Source organism: Danio aesculapii, chromosome 5 (assembly GCF_903798145.1).
Source record: "Danio aesculapii chromosome 5, fDanAes4.1, whole genome shotgun sequence".
Lineage (NCBI taxonomy): Eukaryota > Metazoa > Chordata > Actinopteri > Cypriniformes > Danionidae > Danio > Danio aesculapii.
In genome coordinates, this window is record NC_079439.1 from 40,211,823 (window position 1) to 40,223,561 (window position 11,739).

The following is an 11,739-nucleotide window of genomic DNA, read 5'->3' on the forward strand; positions in this document are numbered from 1 at the left end:
AACTAAACGGACCTAAACTAAATTAAACTAAACTAAACGGACCTAAACTAAATTAAACTAAACTAAACGGACCTAAACTAAACGGACCTAAACTAAACTAAACTAAACTAAAAGGCCTTAAACTAAACTAAACAGACATAAACTAAACTAAACTTAACTAAACGGAATTAAACTTAACTAAACAGACCTAAACTAAAAGGCCTTAAACTAAACTAAACGGACCTAAACTAAACTAAACTAAACAGACCTAAACTAAACTAAAAGGCCTTAAACTAAACTAAACTAAAATTAACTAAACTAAACTAAGCTAAACTAAATGGACCTAAATTAAACTAAACTTAACTAAACGAACCTAAACTAAACTAAACTAAACAGACCTAAACTAAACAGACCTAAACTAAACTAATCTAAGCTAAACTAAACTTAACTAAACAGACCAAAACTAAACTACACTAAACTAAACTAATGGACCTAAACTAAACAGACCTAAACTAAACTAAATAGACCTAAACTAAACTTAACTTAACTAAACAGACCTAAACTAAACTAAACTAAACAGACCTAAACTTAACTTAACTAAACAGACCTGAACTAAACTAAACTAAACAGACCTAAACTGAACTAAATAGACCTAAACTAAGCTAAACTAAACTAAACTAAACTAAACTAAACTAAACTAAACTAAACTAAACTAAACTAAACTAAACTAAACAGACCTAAACTAAACTTAACTAAACAGACCTAAACTAAACTAAACTAAACAGACCTAAACTAAATAGACCTAAACTAAACTAAACTTAACTAAACAGACCTAAACTAAACTAAACTAAACTAAACTAAACTAAACTGACTTAAACTAAACAGTCCAAAACTAAACTAAACAGACCTAAACTAAACTTAACTAAACTAAACTGACTTAAACTAAACAGACCAAAACTAAACTAAATAGACCTAAACTAAACTAAACTAAGCTAAACTAAACTAAGCTAAACTAAACTAAACTAAACTAAACAGACCTAAACTAAACTAAACAGACCTAAACTAAACTAAATAGACCTAAACTAAACTAAACTTAACTAAACAGACCTAAACTAAACTAAACTAAACTGACTTAAACTAAACAGACCAAAACTAAACTAAACAGACCTAAACTAAACTTAACTTAACTAAACAGACCTAAACTAAACAGACCTAAACTTAACTTAACTAAACAGACCTGAACTAAACTAAACTAAACAGACCTAAACTGAACTAGCTAGACCTAAACTAAACTTAACTAAACAGACCTAAACTAAACTAAACTAAACTAAACTAAACTAAACTAAACTAAACTAAACTAAACAGACCTAAACTAAACTTAACTAAACAGACCTAAACTAAACTAAACAGACCTAAACTAAACTAAATAGACCTAAACTAAACTAAACTTAACTAAACAGACCTAAACTAAACTAAACTAAACTAAACTAAACTAAACTGACTTAAACTAAACAGACCAAAACTAAACTAAACAGACCTAAACTAAACTAAACTTAACTAAACTAAACTAAACCGACTTAAACTAAATAGACCAAAACTAAACTAAATAGACCTAAACTAAACTAATCTAAACAGAACTAAACTTAACTTAACTAAACAGACCTAAACTAAACTAAACTAAACAGACCTAAACTTAACTTAACTAAACAGACCTGAACTAAACTAAACTAAACTAAACAGACCTAAACTAAACTAAATAGACCTAAACTAAACTTAACTAAACAGACCTGAACTAAACTAAACTAAACAGACCTAAACTGAACTAAATAGACCTAAACTAAACTTAACTAAACAGACCTAAACTAAACTAAACTAAACTAAGCTAAACTAAACTAAACTAAACTAAACTAAACTAAACTAAACTAAACTAAACTAAACTAAACTAAACTAAACTAAACAGACCTTAACTAAACTAAATAGACCTAAACTAAACTTAACTAAACAGACCTAAACTAAACTAAACTAAACTAAACTAAACTAAACTAAACTAAACTAAACTAAACTGACTTAAACTAAACAGACCAAAACTAAACTAAACAGACCTAAACTAAACTAAACTTAACTAAACTAAACTAAACTGACTAAAACTAAACAGACCAAAACTAAACTAAATAGACCTAAACTAAACTAAGCTAAACTAAACTAAACTAAACTAAACAGACCTAAACTAAACTTAACTTAACTAAACAGACCTAAACTAAACTAAACTTAACTAAACAGACCTAAACTAAACTAAACAGACCAAAACTAAACTAAACTAAGCTAAACTAAACTAAACTAAACTAAACTAAACTAAACTAAACTAAACTAAACAGACCTAAACTAAACTTAACTTAACTAAACAGACCTAAACTAAACTAAACTAAACTAAACAGACCTAAACTAAACTAAATAGACCTAAACTAAACTTAACTAAACAGACCTAAACTAAACTAAACTAAACTAAACTAAACTAAACTAAACTAAACTAAACTAAACTAAACTGACTTAAACTAAACAGACCAAAACTAAACTAAACAGACCTAAACTAAACTTAACTTAACTAAACAGACCTAAACTAAACTAAACTAAACTTAACAGACCAAAACTAAACTAAACTAAACTAAACTAAACTAAACTAAACTAAACAGACCTAAACTAAACTAAACTAAACTAAACTGACTTAAACTAAACAGACCAAAACTAAACTAAACAGACCTAAACTAAACTTAACTTAACTAAACAGACCTAAACTAAACTAAACTAAACTAAACAGACCAAAACTAAACTAAACTAAGCTAAACTAAACTAAACTAAACTAAACTAAACTAAACTAAACTAAACAGACCTAAACTAAACTTAACTTAACTAAACAGACCTAAACTAAACTAAACTAAACAGACCTAAACTAAACTAAATAGACCTAAACTAAACTAAACTTAACTAAACAGACCTAAAATAAACTAAACTAAACTAAACTGACTTAAACTAAACAGACCAAAACTAAACTAAATAGACCTAAACTAAACTAAACTTAACTAAACAGAACTAAACTAAACTTAACTTAACTAAATGGACCTAAACTAAACAGACCTAGGACCTGTTACAGAAAGGAGGTTAAGTGAAGTATTTTAACCCTGAAATGAGAGAAACTCTGAGCTTTCCGTTTCAAAATGGCAGGTTTGTTAAATTCGAGAAAACAGGGTAAGTCAAGCCTGTTTCTGAAAGAGAGATAACTTTAACTCAGAGTCAGTTACTGTGGTAACTTACTCTGTGAAACTAACCTGGTCAGGAGCAGGTTTTATTCTCTAAACTCTGAGTTTTTGTCGGTCTCCTTCCCTTTTTTTTTTAAAGACGAAGCGGTATATCTAGCCTTAGCCGTACGTTTCCACCCACCTATTTTTATGCACATTTTGGAGATGGGCATAAAAACAATTGATGGAAAAATCATGATGCACATAACTTTTGAAAATACGCATAACTGAGTAGGATAACTTTTATTCGATAAAAAAAAAGATGCGCCTAAACTAAGATGGAAACACTTTTACTGAACAAATTACAGTCTGTGCATTAAAAAATTGTTTGTTATAAGAGATCATATGATGAAAATGTGTGTGAATGGACAAACCATCTGGCTGAGCACAATGTAACACATCTGAAATGTTGTTTTGGTCATTCATTCTAAAATGCCTTAACCACTTTAGTATTATTGTCATTATATTAATAATGACATCCAGAGCATCTGGAGCATGTTAAGAGCATCTGTTCTCCGCGTCTCATGGCTTCGAACGCCCCCACGCGTTCATTGCGTGTCAGCTTTGTCTTCTGAGCCACGAGTACATTTATGAAGTAAAGAAAAGATTGACGCAGCTTCTTCTACCGCAGTAAATTCTGCTTTTACTGTTGATATTTGGCGCCAGTTAATCAGGAAGTGACGATTTTGTTCCCTTTGACTCGTTGGATGAAAACGCTGCTTTATTCGCACATCTTTTAAGCGTTATTCCAGTTAAATGTATTTAATATATTTGGATGGAAACATAGCTATTGCCTACATTTCAGTCACACAAAGAACAAAGTCACGTACAAGAATTACTTGTCCTTTTTAATAAGTAATTAGCTTAAATTCACAGGCCTTCAACAGGGACATGTATTGTAGCTAGAATAATGGGATTTTTATTCTTTCTAAAAACTATTGTTCTGCTAACATTCTAAATGTCATATCAACCTCTATCACTTGATCAATAATAGAGGCAGACACACATGTGCACTTTCACATCGATTAAAACTGATCAACGTCTATAAAAGTGGGAACGTGTGTAAAAATTGTATAAACGTCACACATTACATTACTTATTTTATTATACTTAAATATTTAAATACTTTAGATGTAAAATTACGCATTAACTTGAGCAGCTGTTTTCCCATGCTAACAGTCTGTTTCACTGATGCAGTGGTGTTGCTTTTTTAAATATATGCTCATATTTGCTATAACTTTGCACGAGCACATCAAGTTCAGCTGGTGAAAGAAATGCTGATCTCTTTTTTTTTAGGTGTTGCCATGGTCACTCGTAATATCTGCGCTCCATTCATAATGCCTTTTTATAGTCACAGTGTGCACGCCTAACACTGAGTTGGTTTACTCAAAGTTGATTGATCAGCTATTCTGAAACCGAACACTCAGAGTTTTTAATCTCTCGGTAAATCAACTCAGAGTTCAAGTTTAAACTCCGAGTTGGTTGAACCTCCTTACTGAAACAGGCCCCTAAACTAAACTAAACTAAACCAAACTAAACCAAACTAAACTAAACTAAATTAAACTAAACTAAACTAAACTAAACTAAACTAAACTAAACTAAACTAAACTAAACTAAACTAAACTAAACTAAACTAAACTAAATCTTAACTAAACAGACCTAAACTAAACAGACCTAAACTAAACTAAACAGACCTAAACTAAACTAAACTAAACTGACCAAAATTAAACTAAGCTTAACTAACGGACCTAAACTAAACTAAACAGACCTAAACTAAACTAAACAGACCCAAACTAAACTTAACTAAACAGACCTAAACTAAACTTAACTAAACAGACCTAAACTAAACTAAACATACCTAAACTAAACTTAACTAAATAGACTTAAACTAAACTAAACTAAACTAAACTAAACTAAACTAAACAGACCTAAACTAAACAGACCTAAACAAAACTAAACTAAACAGACCTAAACTTAACTAAACAGACCTAAACTTAACAAAACAAAACAGACCTAAACTAAACTTAACTAAACAGACCTAAACAAAACAAATTAAAACTAAACTAAACGGACCTAAATTAAACTAAACTAAACTTAACTAAACAGACCTAAACAAAACTAAACTAAACTAAACAGACCTAAACTAAACAGACCTAAACAAAACTAAACAGACCTAAACTTAACTAAACAGACCTAAACTTAACAAAACAAAACAAAACAGACCTAAACTAAACAAAACTAAACTAAACAGACCTAAACTAAACTAAACTAAACAGCCCTAAACTAAACAGACCTAAACAAAACTAAACAGACCTAAACTTAACTAAACAGACCTAAACAAAACTAAACTAAACTAAACAGACCTAAACTAAACAGACCTAAACAAAACTAAACAGACCTAAACTAAACTAAACAGACCTAAACAAAACAAAACAAAACAAAACAAAACAGACCTAAACTAAACAAAACTAAACTAAACAGACCTAAACTAAACAGACCTAAACAAAACTAAACAGACCTAAACTTAACTAAACAGACCTAAACTTAACAAAACAAAACAGACCTAAACAAAACTAAACTAAACAGACCTAAACTAAACAGACCTAAACAAAACTAAACAGACCTAAACTTAACTAAACAGACCTAAACTTAACAAAACAAAACAGACCTAAACTAAACTAAACTAAACTAAACAGACCTAAACAAAACAAAACAAAACAGACCTAAACTTAACTAAACAGACCTAAACAAAACTAAACTAAACTAAACAGACCTAAACTAAACAGACCTAAACAAAACTAAACAGACCTAAACTAAACTAAACAGACCTAAACAAAACAAAACAAAACAAAACAGACCTAAACTAAACAAAACTAAACTAAACAGACCTAAACTAAACAGACCTAAACAAAACTAAACAGACCTAAACTTAACTAAACAGACCTAAACTTAACAAAACAAAACAGACCTAAACAAAACTAAACTAAACAGACCTAAACTAAACAGACCTAAACAAAACTAAACAGACCTAAACTTAACTAAACAGACCTAAACTTAACAAAACAAAACAGACCTAAACTAAACTAAACTAAACTAAACAGACCTAAACAAAACAAAACAAAACAGACCTAAACTAAACTAAACTTAACTAAACAGACCTAAACAAAACAAAACTAAACGAACCTAAATTAAACAGACCTAAACTTAACTAAACAGACCTAAACAAAACAAAACAGAACTAAACTAAACTAAACAGACCTAAACTAAACTTAACTAAATAGACTTAAACTAAAAAAAACTAAACTAAACTAAACAGACCTAAACTAAACAGACCTAAACAAAACTAAACAGACCTAAACTTAACTAAACAGACCTAAACTTAACAAAACAAAACAGATCTAAACTAAACTTAACTAAACAGACCTAAACAAAACAATACAAAACTAAACTAAACAGACCTAAACTAAACAGACCTAAACTTAACTAAACAGACCTAAACTTAACAAAACAAAACAAAACAGACCTAAACTAAACTAAACTAAACTAAACAGACCTAAACAAAACAAAACAAAACAAAACAAAAAACAAAACAAAACAAAACAAAACAAAACAAAACAAAACAAAACAAAACAGACCTAAACTAAACTAAACTTAACTAAACAGACCTAAACAAAACAAAACTTAACTAAACTAAACGAACCTAAATTAAACTAAACTTAACTAAACAGACCTAAACTAAACTAAACAGACCTAAACTAAACTTAACTAAACTAAACAGACCTAAACTTAACTAAACAGACCTAAACTAAACTAAACTAAACTAAAAAAAGACAAAATGCTCAGTAAACAGAAATGGATTTTACAGATTAAAAAATAAAATGACAACTAATTGTTTTTTTTTTTTTATTATTAATCCATATATTATACATTATACATATACATGTGCGCACACAAACACAGTGCAATCACTTAATGGTGAATGTAGAAATGCAGTAGAAATCATGCACAGATATTTAGGTAAAAGCTTTTCATACAGAGATCATTAAAAGAAACAGCAATGTATACCAAAGTACTCTTCTATGTTGTTATTTTGGTCTGTGTGTGTGTGTGTGTGTGTGTAAACAACGTCTATTAAATATACTGCATTGATTGTTACAGGAGTGAGGTAGAGATGATTTTTATCCCTAGGCATGTTAAAACCAAAGTTCTGTGTCTTAGTAGCTTCACTTTTGCGCATCAGAACAGAGCACCATTTTTACATCCCGAAGAATTTTTTTTTATTAAATTTACATTATTTCATACAATCTACTACAATAAAAGAGCATGCAGGCAGCATTAGTTCACCCCCAAAATTTTGAAAATTGTCATCATTTACTCCCCCTGTTGTTCCAAACCTGTTTAAGTTTCTTTCTTCTGTTGAACGCAAAGAGAGATACTATGAAGAATGTCAGAAAGCGTCAGCCATTAGTTGAAGTATTTTTTGTTCCTTCTTTGGATGTCAATGGCTACTTTTTCCTAACATTCTGAATACCTTGTTTTGTCTTCAATAGAAGAAAGAAATTTTAAACGTTTCGAACCACTTGAGGTGGGGAAATGATGAGTAAATTCAGATTTTTGGGAGGAACTAAACTGTAAAAAAAAAAGTTAACTCAACTTAAAATTTTAAGGCAACAAACTTCAGGACATTTTTGAGTTTACTCAACTTAAGTCAAGTGCAGTAATTGCGTTGTAAGTTGAGTCAACTTAAAACAACTGAAGTTTGTTGACTTAAAATGTAGTTTTTTTTACAGTGAAGCTTTAACTGAGAAAACCCATTTTACACTGTTGTCACATCATCTTGTGGTACATACTGTATATAAAAAAAACCTGACCTGCACCAATAAATTGTTATTGAGGTAAGAATGCTGGAGATGATCATCAAAACTGATCTTAATTACAAAGTGCCAAAGGCTACTCGGCTTTCGCCAATATGTGCGGAATTTATTTTATTCATATTTTAATTATTGTAGTCTGAATATTATGTTAGATAACCAAGAGAAAATACGTCCTCCTCTTGGTGTTTGGTGATTATCCACACGGTGAAGCGACGCAGCTTCTCTGATGAACAGGGTTTTTCATGGCTGTGGCTGTGCTGCCCGAATCATTCAGTCCAAATCGTATAGAGGCCATTGTCTGGAAATACTGGCCTTGAAATTCAGTCTCTGGCTTTGCTTTCTCCCAAAACTGCTTCTCATTTGAAGTGAGTTCATTTCCTTCAGGTATCTAAAGTAAAACAGAGGCCTTTATTCAAATGGTAAGAAAAAAATATACTGTGCTACACTGCCACCACATGGCAAATAAACAGAATTTTTGTTTATTTGTTCACTCATTTGTGTTTATTTTTATTTATTATTAATTAATTGATCATTATTATTGTTGTTGTCGTTAATGATAATAATAATAATTATTATTATTATTAATATTATTATTATTATTTAAAATGCGATTTCAGCATGTTTTGTTTGTGGTATTTTACGGTTTGATAGAATATTATCTTAATTAAAACAAAACATATATAAGGAAGAAAAACCATCTTACTTCAGCAGACAATCTTTGCAGCCAGAGTTTCTCTTCATCTGTAAACTCCATTGCAGAACTGAAACAAGTAAATGCCTCAGTTATAGCAATTAACTCAATTAAAAAGGTAAAGGTAAAAGATAAAACACCTTTTAAGGCTATCTGGCCCCAAACCCATAAAAACCCCAGTCTGTTCATTTTAATGTCTGCGTCAGAAAATAAAACATCACAACATGACAAAGGGCCATTTGTTTTAAAGGATAACACGAGCAATCTTTGAAACAAATATTGAGGGTGTGCAAAAATGAAAGTGAAATTGAACAGCATCTCATCTTTCAACGCGGAAGTAAGCTATTTTGGGGTAATTTCCATATTAATTTATGGATAGCCAGTTTTTCATTGCAATAAAAATATTAATAATCTTAATACAAGAAATGATACCTATTCTTGTGTACTACATAGCCCAGCAAATACAGTCAGTCTTAATTTTAGAAGTAGATATTGCATTATAAAAATATCTAGACTATATGGTATTTCGCTTGTATTGGCTTTATACAGATTATACATTATATGTATGTTGAGGTTATGTCAATGTTATGTCATAACTCCAAAATCACTTATGCCCAAGATATTACAGTTTACTCTTTCCTCTTTTCCAAAAAGCACAAACAAAAGGATTTTGACTTACCTTTTCAGGGTAATAATTTATTGAAGAAGAAGAAGAAGAAGAAGAAGAAATCCTTATTCTGTCGTTATAAACATCGCCTCTTGTATCCTACAGCATTTCTGTCAAGCAACAGAATCTTTTGTGAGTAAACACAAAGCGAAAACAAACATCCAGACAAAACGGCTGAAAAAACGATCTGTTTCGGAAAAGCCGATACAGTTCAGAGAAATAAAAAGGCAATATGCTTAAAATATTTAAAAGGAAATGGGAAAAAATCCAACACTGGTGCTTGTTCACTACTTTCGCGTTTATGTGCCGTCACGTGATTTCTTCTCAGTCAGCTGAAGAACCCAAGTGAAAGAGAAAATACAAAGTTTCACTTAGCATAAACGACAATGTATATCTGATCTTCTCTACTTCTTTTCTTGTTCATGTTTTACAAAGAAATATCGGAAACACTTCAAAAGTAAGGATTCATAGGTTATACTATAAAAATTGAAAGTTGAGTTTTAGTTCACTATTTACTGTGAAATAAACTAATGTTCACAATTATTCAAAATAAACAAATGCTAAAATCTTTATCATCCATCTAGGGCTGCACGGTATTTCTTTATTTTATATTTACAGCTGCAATCAGAATTATAAAACCCCCTGAATAGCCCCCCTGTTTATTTTTCCCCAATTTCTGTTTAACGGAGAGAAGATTTTTTCCAACACATTTCTAAACATAATAGTTTTAATAACTCATCTTTAATAACTGATTTATTTTATCTTTGCCATGATAACAGTAAATAACATTTTACTAGATATTTTTCAAGACACTTCTATACAGTTTAAAGTGACATTTAAAGGCTTAATTAGGTTAATTATGTTAACTAGGCAGGTTAGGGTAATTAGGCAAGTTATTGTATAATGATGTTTTGTTCTGGAGACTATCGAAAAAATATATAGCTTAAAAGGGCTAATAATTTCGACCTGAAAATAGTTTTTAAAAATTAAAGACTGCTTTTATTCTAGCCAAAATAAAACAAATAAGACTTTCTCCAGAAGAAAAAACATTCCTTGGTCCTTGCTCTGTTAAACATAATTTGGGAAATATTTAAAAAAAGAAAAAAAAAATTCAAAGGGGGGTGGGGGGTTAATAATTCTGATTGCAACTTTATATACATTCATTTATTAATTTCCTTTTAGCTTAGTGCCGTTATCTATCTGGGGTCGCCACGGTGGAATGAACCACCGACTTATCCAGCACATGTTTTACAAAGTGGATACCCTTCCGGCTGCAACCCATCACTGGGAAACACCCATACACTCATTCAAACATACACTACGGACAATTTTAGCTTACCCAATTCACCTGTACCACGTCTTTAGAATTGTGGGGGAAACATGCACACTCAACACAGAAATGCCAACTGACCCAGTCGAGGCTCGAACCAGCTACTTTCTTGCTGTGAGGCAACAGCAGCACTACCTATATATATATATATATATATATATATATATATATATATATATATATATATATATATATATATATATATATATATATATATATATAGCAATATGAATAGTATTTCACTAGATAATATCTCTATATGGAAAGAATTTATGATGTTAAATGGATTAGCATGATTCTGTAGTGTAAGTGTATCTCCATAAAATCTAGTAAACAATCTATCAACTTTTTGGTGTCCCAAACACAGTTTGTTTGTTTCCTTATTGTGGATTTAATGCTTCGGTAAGCGCTTTGAGTCTGAAAAAAGCGCAATATAAATAAAATGTATTATTATTATTGTTGTTGTCTGTGCTATTTGCATTGCATTTCTGTTTTTGCATGTGTTGTATTTTCATGCTAAATAATCTCTAAAGACAATCAAGAAAAAGATGCAATTAAATTTGTGTTTTATCATTTCCTGAGCCTAAAGGTATTTAAGTACAGTAACTGAATGATAAAAATACAAATATTTGAATAAAATTAATCATTGTTAAATTTACAAATGGGACAATTTATTATGTCTGAATGCTTGATGGGTCGTAATACAATGACAGGCATCAAAAACACATGCAAATGATGAATTATAACCCAGACTCAACATTGCGTATGCTCGCGATGTGTCTATTGCGAGTGATCCCATTGCAATATCAATGCTGAAATTATATATTGTGCAGCCCTACATCCATCTATGTTATAATCGCCTACCCAACATTAGCTGATGCACTGTTTGTTTGTAATTGTGAAGC

At 30.3% G+C, this 11,739-nt stretch overlaps 1 long non-coding RNA gene across 1 annotated transcript; it reads right to left on the reverse strand.

The window, feature by feature from the left end:
* Positions 1–7,191: 7,191 nt before the first annotated feature.
* LOC130228541 (uncharacterized) lies at positions 7,192–9,806 on the reverse strand. Its single transcript, XR_008837772.1, has 3 exons — positions 9,517–9,806; positions 8,850–8,907; positions 7,192–8,534 (listed from the first exon to the last, which is right to left on the reverse strand). It is a non-coding gene; the product is annotated as an uncharacterized LOC130228541 (long non-coding RNA).
* Between the last annotated feature and the right edge of the window lie 1,933 nt (positions 9,807–11,739).